At 39.5% G+C, this 16,450-nt stretch overlaps 1 protein-coding gene across 1 annotated transcript in view; it reads right to left on the bottom strand.

Moving 5' to 3' along the window:
• LOC150077692 (clavesin-2-like) overlaps positions 1 to 14,265 on the bottom strand; it is a 105,016-nt gene extending 90,751 nt beyond the window's left edge. Inside the window, exon 1 of the mRNA XM_090385410.1 lies at positions 14,100 to 14,265. The gene's annotated coding sequence lies outside the window, so the exon portion shown is untranslated. The remainder of the gene's footprint in view (positions 1 to 14,099) is intronic.
• Between the last annotated feature and the right edge of the window lie 2,185 nt (positions 14,266 to 16,450).

The following is a 16,450-nucleotide window of genomic DNA, read 5'->3' on the forward strand; positions in this document are numbered from 1 at the left end:
TGAGGTCTCCATGGTCGATGTTGAGCCTACAGTAGAAGAAGTGAAAGCAGCCATACAATCCCTGAAGAATGGCAGGGCACCAGGAGTGGACCAAGTCACCACAGAAGCGATCAAAGCCGGGGGAGATGTACTGCTTCGCCGACTACACTCACTCCTCAAAACCATCTGGTGCACTGAACAAATTCCGTTAACATGGAGGAAAGCCATTATCGTACCGATCCACAAGAAAGGTGATAACCGGGACTGCAAGAACTACCGTGGCATCAGCCTCCTTTCCATCATCGGAAAAGTCTTTATGAAGATCATCCAGTCAAGACTGCAAAAACATCGCGAGAAAACCAGTCGAGAAGAACAGGCAGGATTTAGACCTGGGCGAGGATGCTGTGATCAAATCTTTGCCATCCGTCAGCTGATGGAGGAGAGGATCCGGTGTGGACAGCGAACCGTCATTGTTTTCATTGACTTTAAGTCTGCTTTCGACTGTGTTCACCGGCCTGCCTTATGGAAACTACTAGAGGTTGAACATGTACCTAGAAAAGTCATCACACTCCTCCAAACTGCATACAACGGTTTAACCAGCCAGGTGCGCATCCAGAACGATTTATCTGAGGAATTTACCATCCAAACTGGAGTCCGCCAAGGGGATGTAGCCTCCCCGTTGCTTTTCAACATCGTGGTCGACGCCATTATGAGGCAAGCATTCAGAAACAGACAGGGCATACAATATGACAAGGATCACTATGTGACTGACCTGATGTTTGCTGATGATAGTGCTATCCTTGCCGGTAACGACGCTGAAGCCACGGACATCCTCTATGACATTGCCCGCATTGCCCGGCCATACGGTTTGAAGATCAATGCTGGTAAGACAAAGGCCCTGACAACAGATGGGTCGCAAGCCACCATCTATCTCGAAGGCGTCCAGATCGAGCAAGTGCAGGACTTTAAATACCTTGGGTCGCTGGTCCAGGAGAAGAAAGTTGCATCCACCATGGAAATCCACAGCAGAATTGGACAGGCGGCCACTGCGTTCGCCTCGCTCAAATGGTGTCTGTGGAAGAGGACCAACATTTCCACAAAGACTAAAATCCGACTCTTCCGGACTTTGATCCTGCCCATTCTTCTTTACGGATCGGAAACATGGATTTGTCTCAAGTTAGATTTGAACAAACTTGAGGTATTCCAAATGCGATGCCTGCGGCAGATCTTGGGCATCTCTCTTCGCGACCGCATCACTAATGATACCATCCGCGCCAGATGCCAACAGCAACCAACCATTGCCGACCAAATCCAGAAGCGAAGGCTCAGATGGTTTGGCCACGTATGTAGAATGGGCACGAACAGAATACCATCCACACTCCTTTGGAGACAACGACCCACCCAATGGAGCATCCAACGGACCGCGCCTAGGAAAACGTGGGCCAAGCAAGTGGAAGATGACTTGAAGAGCCGACGTCTCGACCTTAACCAGGCCAGGACTGAAGCCATGGATCGTAAGGTATGGAAGAACATCACAGAGCAAGTCCGAAACCCTGCGGCACCTACAGCAGCATACTGGTTGCGTGGCCAACCGCCTCCCCCAGCTGCCAGCTAAGGACCAAAGAAGAAGAAGAAGAAGAAGAAGAATCCTCCCTACAGTCCTTTACCAATAAATAGAGGTACATAAGCTGTTTGAACACTTACTTCTGGGGATTTGAATCCTCCCGCTAACACAATGTTTGGCCTGTGACTTTCTGCTCTGCATCGAAGTCCACCATCAGTCTGAGACCGCTCTCCTTCAGCTTCGGGACTGCTAACATCTGCCAGTGGTACTATCCACTTCGCCGATCATTCCACGTGTCAGGAATGATCCTTCCTTCGCTGTGCCAGTTCATTCAATAGGAGTCGCTTTCCTTTATTCTATTTCTCTCTGTAGACTATCAGACTATTAGTCCTACTGGTGAATCATTTCTGGGGACTGTTTCCCGAGCCTACAACTCCGAAAAAACTTTCATCACCACTCTTCCAAAAAAAATTTCATCACCCTTTTTCCTCTCCCCTATTTTCGCGCGCTCTTCCCTTTTTATTTCTCAAAATTTCGTAACGCCCTCCTTTCCTCAACCAATCATTTCTATCTTCCCTTCATCATCTCCATTCTGATTTGCCTATTTCAAGTGACGTGCAATAGGAAAAAGGTCGAGCTCCTTCCGGTGTCGAGAAGACTTCCGCTTTCCAGAAATTTCTCGATCTTTCTAGTAAGATGACCGGAAATTCTGTCAGCTCAGCATCTCTCCAGAACCATCCAGAAAAAATCTGGTCCATTTACTTGACCCGCCACGCCCCATTACAAAATGACCATGCCCGCTCTGTTAACGGTAAACTAGGACCGCTCCCCGCTGGTACCCCTACTGTAACTTCTGGAGCACTCCGTCCCCTGCCACTCCATCCACTGACTGCCCACTGTTCCGTCTCGCTATCTTCGCTTGCTTTTAGGGAGTGGGCTTAGATCATATGTCTCTCTAATGCCTATCCTCATGGTACATTCGCCGCTATATTAAGTACTAACTCCACTTGATTCAATTTTATTACCGTGAGACTCACTATCTTAAATATTTGTGACCTTAAGTGTTTTCTTGTAAGGTTTACAATATCACTCTATCTAGCGTTCTTTCTTTAATTATATTGATATTTAATTTAACTTGTAAGACTTTGTGTCTTACACACGTAAGCGTTCACCAGTCCAAAATACTATAAGGTCTGCTTATAGTGTCAACATTTAATCTCATTTTTAATGTTTCAGCAATTAATAATTTAAATATTCCTGCTGTGTATTAATGAATTTCGATTAAGGAACACGTGCCCATCAATTATCGCATGAAACGCAAGCTCCGAGGCAGCTGTCCTTCCTGTCCTAATCGATGCTGCACGCTGCTGTATCCTTATCGAAAGTGAATTTTGGGTGGAGCCAAAATAAGCAGAATTGCACCCACCACAAGGAATATTGTAAAAAACTTGTGAGCTTCCATGGTTGGAACTACACCAATCGCCCTATTTTTCAAGACTGCATGGAGTTTACTCATGGATTGTGCAACGCAACAATCTTAAATTCAGTGTTCTTAAAAATATTAATGAATTGTCTATACCAATGCTGTGTACATAGTGGCATAGTGTTTTGTGGAAGGCGCCACCGGTGGTTTCCCACATCTGGACAATGGTACTCTGTGAAGAATTGACAGAATCTCTGTAAAAGACAGAAAAAGTGTGGTGTCTGGTTTGTGACAGAATAGTGCTGTGTTCTGTTGTTCTGTGTCTGGCTGCTTAGCCACAAGGCCCCTGAGGGAACCCCACGTTGCCCGCCACCACCACCACCACCACTTGGAGGTGATCCAGGCTGCCCATTATACTCTGGCTGGCCTCCGCCAGGGTTGCCGGAGTTTCCGGACGGAGACCAAAAAATAAATAAATAAAATAAAAATAAATAAATAAATAACAATAATAAATAAATAATAAATAAAAATAAATAAAAAATAAGTAAAAAAATATATAAATAAATAAAAAATAATAATAAATAATTAAATAAAAATAAATAATAATAATAATAAATAAATAATAATAAAAATAATAAATAAAAATATATAATAAAAAATAATAAATAAAATAAATAAATAAAAATATATAATAAAAAATAATAAAAAAAAAATAAATAAAAATATATATATAAATATAAATTTAAAAAAATAATAAAAAATAAAAATAACAAACAAAAATAAAAATATATATATAAATATAAATTTTAAAAAATAATAAAAAATAAAAATAACAAACAAAAATAAAAATAAGTAAATAAGGTAACAGTTTAAAAAAAAAAAGAGAGAGAGAGAGAGAGAGAGGGGCATAGAAGAAGTGAGGATTTGAGGGGGAATGAATTTGGGTGGGTTACGGAACTTTAAGAAAATGTCTATTTAGGCTATTAGCTTCCACAACAAAAGGTGGAAGCCTGTTCCACCAATTAACTTCCCGCTGACTAAAGGCAAATTTCCGAACATCTATTCTACAACTATCTTTCTTCAATTTGATACTGTGCCCCCTTCCATTATTAGCCTAAGCGAGAGGAAAAATCCCATCAGCATTCAGCTTGCTCAACCCATTCAGGGTCTTATACACCTCAATCAGATCACCTCGCAGGTGCCTAGTCTCCGCGCGCTGCTATTGCAGAACTTAAGCCTTTCTCGGTAAGAACACTCCTTTGTTCCCCCTCTCCAATTTTGTTGCCCTTCTTTGTATTCGTTCTAGCAACTGTACACCCTTCCTAAAATGAGGCCTCTGTACACAGTATTCTAGGTGTAACCTGACCATTGCCTTGATTAACGGGATAATCACCTCCCTGTCCCGGCTAGCAAAATTCCTGTATATTATTGACAAGACTCCATGACCTGCCCTAGCAGCCCATCTGCACTGCTCAGAGAACTTCATATTTGACTGCACAATTACCCCAGGTTTTTTTCACTTTCCACTTCCCTGAGTGTAGTACCACACAGTTGGTACGTTTCTCTTCGGTTATCGCTACCCATATGCAGTACTTTGCATTTGTCAATGTTAAACTTCAGTTGCCACTTCTTAGTACATTTTCCCAGCTTATCTAGGTCCAGTTGGAGTAGCATACTGTCGTTAACAACCATGCCAACCTTTGTATCATCTGCAAACTTGGACATTAAAGGACATTAAACTTAAATCATTGATAAATACCGGAAACAACAGTGGGCCCAACACCGAACCATGGGGGATTCTAATAATAACATTAGTCCATAAAGATCATTGTGAATTGATAACCAGTCTCTGTCGTCACCCACCAATCATCCCTTTATTAATTGTAGCAACTTACCCTTAATGTCATACCTCTCCAATTTGTACAGCAGTCTTCCATGTGCAACAGTAACAAAAGCTTTCCTGAAATCGAAGTACTGTATATGACATCAAAATAATTTATGGCATTCAGTTCCTTTGTGACCTCATCATAGTATCCAATCAAATTGGTTAGACAAGACCTCCTTTTAACAAACCCACTCTGTCTTAACTATTACTGCAGCCGTGTCTAGATGATCCTGGGATGCTTCTTTAACCAGTGATTCCACTATTTTCCCCGGAACACAAGTTAAATTAACAGGTCTATAGTTATTTGTGTCACCCTTTGTGCTCCCTTTGTGGATTGGTGATACATTTGCTGAGAGGGGAACAGGCATTCTGTGTGTTATCAAACACTCAGTCTAAAACTCTGATGGATCCAATATCTTTCTATTTCAGAAGATTTAGAAGAAGTCCGGTTGACCTGCCTCCCTAAAATCCACTCATGCACAACTTCTCGATTGTTATGTCACTTAGGTGGCAACGAACGTGTAGAGTGGTTCTCTTCAAGACGCCTGGTCAGCGTGAAGAGGAAAAGACCAACCCCTCCAGCATATGACAGCATATCGAAACAGATGGCCCTCAGTCCCCACCGGCTTTCACTCCCCCCCCCCTCTTACAGCAGCGACAAGATCAGAATGGAAGCAGAGGGTGCTAAGAATCTCTGGGTAACTGTACTTGGCCTGTTACAACGTAAGATCGCTCATCGGTGAAGACAGGATACTAGAGCTGGAAAACGAATTAGAAAATGTGAAATGAAATATCATCGGTTTGGCTGAAACAAGAAGAAGAAGAAATTAATCACTTATAAGTTTATCAAGTGTATATCTGCTGTACACCAATGGAAACAATGAAAGGAGTGAAGGTGGAGTTGGCTTTCTGGTCCATAAAGATTTTAAAAACAACATTTTGGAATTCAAAAGTACATCACCAAGGGTGTCAAGACTAATACTCAAGATTTCTAAGAGGTACAAGCTAAAGATTATAATGATTTATGCACCAACATCGAGCCATGATGATGAAGCGGTTGAAGAAATGTACACCGAAATTGAGAGTCTTCTAGATGAGCAGAAAACCCACTATACTATTATTATGGGGACTTCAATGCTAAGGTTGGAAAAAGACAAAACAGTGTAGAAAGGGGAATTATAAGAAATTTTGGAATTGGTGAAAGAAATGAAAGATGTGAAAGACTTGTGGAATTTTCAGAATCTCAAGGATTGTCAGTAATGAACACTTTTTTCAAGAAAAGGGTGAACAGAAAGTGGACATGGAAGAGTCCAATTGGATTAACTACTAATGAAATCGACTTCATCCTCACTAACAGAAGATATATTGTGAATGATGTTACCGTCCTGAATAAGGTAAATGTTGGAAGTGATCACAGAATGGTAAGATGTACACTTGATATAGATGTAGGAAAGGAAAGGAAAAAACTGACTCGAGTAAATAATACAAAGTTCTTTGAGATAACAGAAGAGGAGAAAATCAGCATGTACTGGAACTTAAGAACAAGTTTGAGCTTCTGCAGACTGTTCAGGACCAAGATATCGACGAGGAATATTACAACATTCTGAAAATGATAAAGCCCAAGAAACCTATAGGTAAAAAGAAATCCAAAAAATGAAAAAATCAGTCAAGAAACACTGTCATGATAAACCGAAGACGACAAATGAAGAGCAAGAAAAACGCTGACAAGGAGAAAATTGAGTATACTGAGTTATGCAAAAACATTAGAAAGAGACTGAGAGAGGACATAAGAAAATTTAACACAAGAAAATTAGAAAAAGCATTAAGGGAAAACAAAGGATTTAAATCAGCAGTCATGAGCAGTGATACAGAAAGACAAATGATACTGAAAGTGAAGAACAGCGATGGTGTACTTATAAATAGCAGAGAAGGCATAACCTAAATAGAAGAATACGACTATAAAGAGTTATACAAGGAATGAGGGAATGATGCCAGCAATGGAGAAGTTGGATCGCAAATTAGTAACACATACAACATACCTGATATCCTTCTTGATGATGTAGAACATGCGTTGAAGATAATGAATCAGAAAGCTCCGGAGAAGATGAAGTTACTGCAGGCTTGAAGAAGAGACATGACACAAAAACTGTCAAGACTCGTCACAAAATGCATTAGAAAAGGTGTGGCGCTTAAGGAGTGGAACAGTGCAATCATAGTTTTGCTTCATAAAAAAGAGATAAATCAGAAATTGGAAATTATAGACCAATTAGCTTGTTACTCCACATCTATACATTGTTCACAAGGGTCATTACTAACAGATTAGAAAGAATACTTGATGAGAATCAACTGAAAGGGCAAGCTGGCTTTTGACAGGATTCTCAACTACGAATCACCTTCACGTAATATCAGAGCTAATGGAGAAAGCGAATGAATATAAAACACCATTATGCCTGGCATTTGTGGATTATGAAAAAGCATTTGACTCCATACTGCATAAGGCAATGTTTCGGGCACTGGAAAGATAAGGCATAGATATCCCACATATTAGGATTTTGAAGAAAATATATAAGAATGCTATCTCCTTTATTAGACTAGACAAAACTGATAAATTTAAAATTGAGAAAGGAGTTCGACAAGGAGACAATATCTCCGACGTTGTGTACTGCTGCCCTTGAGGAAGCTTTCAGAAGATTAGACTTGTCTCAGAAAGGAGTCAATATGAATGGAGAGTACCTGAACCATTTACGATTTGCAGATGGCATAGTGATCATTAGCTACGATCCCAAAGAATTAGAGGAAAATCTTAATCAGTTATGTAGAGTTAGTAAGGATTTTGGACTAAAGATGAATAAGGCTAAAACAAAAGTAATGATAAACAAGTATGCCACAGAAAGGAATATAACGATTGAAGGAGCAGTAATTGAAAAGGTGGAGTCATATACTTATCTGAGACAAGTCATTAGCTGTAATAATGATAAATGGGTGGAAGTCAAAAGAAGAATAAATTTTGGTTGGATAGCATTCAGCAAATGTAGTCACATACTGAGGAGCAATATCCCAATTTGTCTGAAACGGAAAATAATGAACAACCAATGTATACTCATCACTATGACTTATGGAAATGAATCTTCGACACTCACCAGAAGAATGGAAGAGAAGCTGAGTTCTACACAGCGAAGAATGGAACGAATTATATTGGGAATCAGACTTAGATGAGAAACACATGGATTAGGCAGCAAACACAAGTAAAGGACATTCTTATCAAAACTAAAGAAGTAGAATGGTCTTGGGCAGGACACATAGCTCGAAGACATGATGACAGGTGGACTAAGAAAATAATAGGATAGTACTGAAGAGGAGCTAAGAGAAAACCTGGAAGACAACAACGGAGTTGAACAGATGAAATTCATGAGTTTGTGGGTAGTAAATGGATGGCTATCGCACAAAACAGAAGTAACTGGAAAGTTTCTGGAGAGGCCTTCATCCTGCAGTGGATTGAAAATGGCTGATGGTGATGATGATGATGTCGATACATTTTCACACCTACAGACCATGGGTACCTCCCCTGAGTCCAAGGAAGCTCTCATAATTATGGCTACGGGTTTGCTTACTTCCTTTACCGCCTCCTTTAATATAACTGGATAGATCCCGTCCACCACAGGTGCCTTCCTTATGGTTAACTTTAACAAATTTTCCTCCACTTTGCTCCCAGTTATTAAAAAATCACTTAGCTCCCTGTTAGCGTTTGATAAACGTTTGGCACTTTCCTCATTGAATGACTCCTCATGTGTGAATGTAGATGAAAAATGTAAGTGTGTCAACTACCTGAGCATATCATCAATAGTCAACCCATTGATGTTAAGTGATCCAATCAGATTCATCCCTTTCTTTCTAGTGTTTATTTTAAATAAAGAATTCATTGCTGTTTTTCTTTGCATCCTTTGGCAAAGATTTCAAGTAATCTGCCTAACCTCTTTTGAGATTTGATTAGAGACTACTTTATTCCTGCCATAGGCTTCTGTGTCTCCTGGTACTTTATATGCATCTCATACATTCTTCTTCTCTGCCATGAGCCTCATCAATTCATCTGACATCCATTTAGGCCTATACCTTTAACAATATTTCTTAGTTGGAATAAAAAGCCTGTTACCCTCCAAAATTAAGTCCCTGAAGGCTACCCATTTAGAATTGAACGTTGGTACAGTTGGATCATCAGTTCATCCCACTGTATAGAATTTCAAATCTGCTGAGACCTCTGTAGTCACCTTTCCGAAAGCAAAAGCCCTTCCCTTTAGCCTTGATGGTAGTAACATCTTTAAGTAAATCCCACATCAATACATTGTGATCACTGTCACCCAGTGTTTCCTTTATCTGCAAATTCTTAATGCACCAATAATCACTACTGATAATCAGATCAAGAGTATTACTCCCTCTGGTTGCCTCTCGAACATGTTGCTGTAGAAAAATGATCATCCAATAAATCCACAAAATTCTTGGTAGTTTGCGATTGACCAACCCACAAGTTCCAGTCAATATCTGGAAAGTTGAAATCCCCCATTATAAGACATTCTGATTTACTCGCCCACTCTATTTCTCTGCACAATTGCTCATTATACGCATCAGATTCATCAGGCCTATAACACACACCTACTCTCACACCAAACAGACGAAACACTGCATTGTCCACCAACATCGATTGGATGCACTTCCTTAGATTTTATGTATTTCTTAACTAAAGGCATAACCCCTCCTTCCTTCCTGCCATGTCTATCCTTTCTGTACACATTGTACTCCTCAAATTCCAATTCTGCACTGCTTATATCTGTGTGAAAATAAGTCTTTGATAAACCAAAAATATCTGCCTTTGATGTCTTGACTGGCACTTCAAACTCATTAATTTTATTAACTACTCTCCTAGCATTGGTGTACATGCACCTGTTCCTACTCTTAGTTCCCCTAACACTGCCCATGTATTTGCTTGTTCCACTATGACTCCCAGCAGTCCTGTAAATCTGCATTGACTTGCTTTACAGGCTGCTGCTCATTCTAATAGAAGCAGTGCAAAAATCATTTTTTCCTCCGCCTGCGGCCACTGTTAACGTTTTTGGTCTGTGTGTCTTCCCCCCCAAAGCTAGCAGTTTTGCAACCCACCTAACACTGACTCGATGGAATCATCAAATATTCTTGCACCCTTTTTATTGAAGTGTATTCCATCCCTGTAGAAGCAATCTCTCCTGTTAACAAGCACAGACCAGGCTGAGAAAAATTCTACCCTTTGAGCCTTGTACAATCTTTCCAGGGCCGAATTGATCGACAAGGCTCTCATCATATACTCTATCCTATCGTGTCTGGGCAGAATTGCAGACACTTTCACATTCAACCCTAACTCAATTTTTTTCCAACATTGACCTGTAATATGTAGTGTAACATAGACAATGCAGCCAGCCCCTCTCTCTCTGAACGAAAGACGATCTCAAGTCTACATTTTTTATATGAACTTCTCTAAAACTTCTCTTTTTCCGAATTATTGAAATCGATTAAATTGACATACCTTCAAGAGTTATAAGTGTTTTTATCATCGAATACACAACAGATTATATAGGGCGAAGTCCAAAAAATAAAATTAATTAAAAATACAATAAAATTAATAAAAAATACAATAAAATTAAAAATTAAAAATACAACAAAATATTGTATTTTTAAATAGTTATTCCGTACAGGTACTGTTAAATGTTAAAAGTTATGGGCTATTAAATTTTTTATAGCCCATAACTTAGTTTTAAACCCATAATCCCTGTAAGTTATTAAAATCGTATAACCACTATGTATGTGGTAAAACTCTCCACCAGCTAAGCGGATTACTATGAGGTGAGTGATGAAAATTAAGCTAAGCTATACATACGATCTAGTTATTATTATTATTATTTTATTATTATTTTTTAATTTTATTATTTTATTTATTTATTTTATTATTTTATTTTTTCTTAGGTCCAAGCCACTAAAATCTCAGGAAATTAGGTGGAAGGACCTGCCAGAGTAAATAACTATAATAGTGATGTACCTGGTCTGTCTCCACGAGGCAGAGTGTGGACAATGTTGGGCCCAGCGGCTAAATGACCAGAGGAACAACGGTACACGACACTACACATGTACAAAATCCATACATTTTTAAACCTCTGGCATTGACAGTGTTCTGTTTCACACACACACAATGTATAGCACGCGGAGATGGGGGAAACTCCTGGTGCCGTTTGACACTAAATATGATTGATCCATACACTTCTTGTGTAAATAATTTATTTCTTACAATTTTATAAAGTAGCCCCCACTGGTCTGCATTAACAGAGTTGTACACAAATTCTGTCCAAGTTTCCTTCTTCCTGGTAGCAATTGCCTTCACATAACGTTTCTTGAGATCAACGTAATAATTATAAAAGTTGCGAACATCAGCCTGAGACAAATGACGATTGCGCTGATAGGTGTGTCGAGTGTGGTGGACCTGTTTCCGAAGCGAAGATAATTCTGACGACCACCAGGAACAAGTTGTGGAATTGACACCTTTTTTCCTTGATGAATTATGTGATGCATTAATCAAATTTTTTTGTATCTGTGTCGCAGCTTCAGACACAGATATGCCGACAAAATGAGAGTTAGTCAGTTGGGAAAAATCAGCATTTACAGAATATTCAAATATGTCCCAATTAATGTTATTAATTGAGAAGCGAACGTACTCAGGCACACAGATACTCGAATCTGAAGGACGAGAAGGTAAGGAGACCGAGAAAAAAAAATTGCCCGATGGTCACTTGTTGTCCAGTTAGGCTGTACACTCCAATCGTTGATAGCTAGATTACAGAAAGGATTTGAAAAAGTGATATCAATGTTTGATTCTCCGGAGAAGCTGGAGAACGTAGTGAACTGTTGAGGTCTGTTAAAAATCTTCATATTATTCAATTACTGGAAGAATTTATTAATAATAAATTCTTCCAGTAATTGACCTCGAGCATCTGAGCGTGCACTTAACCAAAACTTAGACTTGGCGTTTACATCCGCTGAAATAAGGACATTACGAGGACCCAGAAAATTCAATGTGGATTCTAAATAATTTAATGAGTTATTTAAGTCTTCAGATGGAGGGCAGTATATTGGATTGATATAAAAGATCATGGTAGAATATGTGACAAGGATACAAGTTGCAGTTTGGTGACAGAGACCATTAATGACAGTTACATAAATTTTGTCGTTTAATACAACAATACAAGTCTTTGGTTGCTGGTGAGCAGGTTGGACTATTCGGGTGGACCAAACAATCTCCCATTCCCCCTTTAGCAAAATATGGCTCTTGAATAGTGATGATGTCGATTGAGTGTTGTTCTGCTGTTAATCTAATCTCGTCCGAAACAACTCGAGAATGATGCCCGTTGATCTGCATAAATTTCAGTTTATTAAACTGAACTAGGCAAGTTCGTACTATTAACATCACCAGCAGTGGAATTATTTACACTATATACACTGGAATTGGGTTTTTTACTCATGAGCAATCCTCAGTCGTGCTGTTTCCAAGGCCTTTTTGTACACAGGACAGGACAGTTGCTATCTCTCACTGAATGGTGAAAGTCACGTTTTCCTCTCTTGCAATTGATACACGATGGCTCTTCGTTTTTATTAGGACACTCGTTAAACACATGACCACCATGCGCACAGTGACTGGAAGAGGGAAACTCGTGCGTGCCGTACTGAGCGGTGTGACCATATCCCAAGCAGTGAAAGCATTTCGTCACAACAGTATAAGGTCTGTGTAATGAGAACTCCAGGCAAGAAATATGTGCTCCAGAGTAATTGTGACCATATCCCAAGCAGTGAAAGCATTTCGTCACAACAGTATAAGGTCTGTGTAATGAGAACTCCAGGCAAGAAATATGTGCTCCAGAGTAATTATCTGTTTGTAAATCTTGGGAGAAAAACTAACAGCCCAGTTTACAGATAAATTTGATCTTGCTTTATTTGAGAAACGAAAGAAAGTTCTGTTCTTAACCTCCTCAAATGTAAAATCCGAATCGCCAAGATTTTTATTATATAAATTTTCAAGTATCTCGTCACGTGTCAATTCCTTTGGGACATCATAAATCAGTACATTGGGGTTTTCATTTCGAGGAACACCTGAGCTGATACCTGCAGATGTAAAAGTCTCCGAGGAGGACAAACACTCTGACCTGAAGAGTCTGTTCTCCGTGTTAACTGAAATCAGAAATATATGTGTAGAGCAAATTTAATATCTAAAATTTATGGAACCAAGACAAAAGAAGAATTTAACTTGAAACCTTTTCAATCTTCGCGGAGTCCAGGAGAACAGACTCTTCAGGTCAGATTTTTGCAGTCTGGTAGCTGATCTTGGCATAAAATGGGTGTGCTGTACAGATCTTTATGCAGATGGTGAAAATTTGCGATGCATACCTGCTATTTTGACTAGCACTGCTGGCACTGCGTAAGTGTAAGAAGGAAGTAAACACGGGGGGCACAAAACGCTGAAACTGGTAGCTTCAATTGACCTTGATGGAATGTTTTCCCCCTTCCGTGACCTTGACGCCCGTCCAAGGTCACGGAAGGGGGAAAACAGACCTAGTCAAATTAGCGAGGATAGAGGCTGTGGTGGTCAGGCAAAGGAGTGGCCACCTCCCAAAAGCTTCGGCTATGGCGCCTAAGCTGAGTGACCAAAGAACAATAGCAGTGAGAAGAAAATGGAAGAAACTCGAAAGAGAGCTCTAATAACACAAAACTATGCTTACCAACACAATTCCCATGTTGTAATTATCTATTTATTAAAAAACTGCACTGTTAACCAGAAATAAATCCATAGTTCTAATACAGGAGCTAAAAATAACGTGGCCGCTATGCTACGAACCCCTGTAGTTCACACAATATTTGTAAAGGAATAAGAAATATTTATCTCAATATGATACGTAGAACACTTCCGTATGATACTCTCCAGAAATTAAAACAAATAAAACATTAACGCAAAATAATTAAAATAAATGGAAAACAATTATAAATCAATCGAACACAATTAAAAATTAATTACAGATCGTTTAACGTAAATATGAAAAACGGTTTTCTTTCCTAAAGTTGGCAATGCTTTTCGATCGTACGGTCAATTTTATAAATAATAATATTAATTAAATCCACAGAGCAATGCTTTATGAGCGCGTCAAAATAATAAATCCTTTTTCGCGTCAAAATAAATATCTTACCTTGTAAGATTAAGAACTTTCAGAACTACTCCGAGCAAATCTCTGTACTGGCTTCAGAAATGAAGTGTTTCAAAGCGCATGGATTCTCAGTTAAATTCGGAAAAACAATTCTCAGAAACTATGAAATAATCGATCGTTACTTTATGATTACGCACTTTTCCTCCACCGGAATTGTAAACACTGACGTCCTTTGATAAACATTATGCGATTATATATTGAAGACCTGTTTCACGTTATCACAAAAACATGTTTTTGTGATAACGCAAAAACTCTGTCGGTAATTATTATGCTCTTCGACACGTCACCTCATAGCGAAACAGCGCCAATCAAGGCTAAATGTTATTATTTGATCTGAGATTTTATTATATGATCTGAGATGGCCGCTAGGAGGCGAAGGTCAGTGAGTTACTGAATTATGTGCTCCTAAAAATACTCAAATACCTAAGTTAATCTGAAAGAATCATAAATGAACTGCATATTGACAGAGAGCTTATGAGAAGTGGAATCTGGATATAGTGTCTACTAATGGAATCCTGAACAGGTAATATGTCTAATCTTGATTTTAAGCATTCATACTTCGTGTAATAGTTGAAAGGAACGGTTGGTTTATAGCGATTCAGTGCAGCGGAACATAGCAATATTCTGCTTAAGGCAATACGGCACTTAAGCTCTGGACAACGTCAAACTGTGACAAAGTTAGGGATTAAAACCTCCCCCATTTCCACCTGCATATTTCATAGGCTAGTCATCGAACGATAGAAGTGCCCTATCTTGTTGTACTAAAGACTACCTGCCTCGAAATTACTGAAATTCCGGCTCCCATTTGCATTTCAGAATGACAGATTTCAGCGCATCAGCCGTGCCGCTTACTTGCTGTATATGTCTGACCAATGATGACTTCATAATTAAATGCGTTAATTGTCACAAAAACTATTGCAATAAGCCTGATTGTACTTCTGTAGATATTAAGAGATTAAATAAAACTAGAAAACGCAAGTTTGAATGTAACGCTTGTAAGCAACAAACAGGGAAAAATAATGAAGAATTACCTAATGAAGTCATTTGTGAAGATTCATGCAAAGAACAGATTAATGACCTTGAACAAGCAACAAGAGAAATCCTCTCTCAGACTGACCTTGGAAATTTCATCTTGGGCCATCCTGAAGGATCAATTTTTGAAACCTTGGGATGCGATATTTGCCCGGAAGACTGCGAGCACTCTGAAGGGGCTTTCGCTAGACAGAGGAGCAATCATAGCCCGGATGAAAGGCAGGAGGAGAACCGTAAAGAATATGTCTCGCGTACGGAATTAAAGGATATCTTTGCAGACTGTATCAGCCCCTTTTCGATGCATGCTGTGGAATACGCTGAAAACCTCGCGAGCAATTTCATCCCTGTACATAAAATGCTACAGGAACTGCAGGAAGAGAATTTTCTTCTCAAAGAACAAAACAGTAAAATATTGCACACCCTTAAACGACTGGAGGAAAAGCTAGGATGCTTTGAATCAGTCCTCGTTGCACAAGGTGGCTCAGCGGCCCCCGTAACCGACGAAACTTGCTATGCGAGGCAGAGCTACCCAAAGAAAAGTAGAAGTGGTATGCATGGATTGTACAGGAGGACAGAAAGCATTCAAAATCAGAAACAGAAGACAAGAAAAGAATTTAATTCGGGGGAAAACATATCAGAACGAATTGCAAAACTACAAGACAGCCAAATAATATGTGAATTTCAAGCCCAGCCGGGAACTGTCTGTTTGCAGCAGGACCTCGCAAGCAATAGCACCAAATCCAGTGAAACTTTAGGGGCAGCACAAGGAAATGGCTCCACACATTCCACTAGGAAAAGTCGAAACCAAAATAAAGAAGTCTCAGAAATATTAGGACAACAGGAATCAACTGAAATGATTGGGGCATCCATGTATTCCAAGAGTACGATCGCGAGAGTTACATCTTCCCCCTCAAATCATGTTCCTGCAAACCCACTCACTTATGCGCACATCACTATGCTACCTAAAAAGCATAACACTTTTGAGGGTAGAAAAACCCGCCCATCCCAAAAGTTCATGCCTAGTCTTGCCGAGGACAGCTGACGACATAATCCAGTTCACAGAGAAAGTATTAATGTGTCTTCCTGTAACACACCAGAAACAAACAAACGGTTTTCTGAAATGTACAACATTACTTCCGTTGCAACCAGAGAGCAAATTTTTGTATCAAGGCTGGGACCCACAACACAGCCCAAAAATATTAAAGCCATGTGTGAGGGCGAACATGGGATAACTGTGGAAGTAAAGCAAGTGAAAACACGACACCCAGCTTACTCCTCCTTTATAATCTCTTGTCCACCAG

This window comes from Mastigoproctus giganteus, chromosome 11, assembly GCF_048544385.1.
Source record: "Mastigoproctus giganteus isolate SK-2022 chromosome 11, ASM4854438v1, whole genome shotgun sequence".
NCBI classification, from domain to species: domain Eukaryota; kingdom Metazoa; phylum Arthropoda; class Arachnida; order Uropygi; family Thelyphonidae; genus Mastigoproctus; species Mastigoproctus giganteus.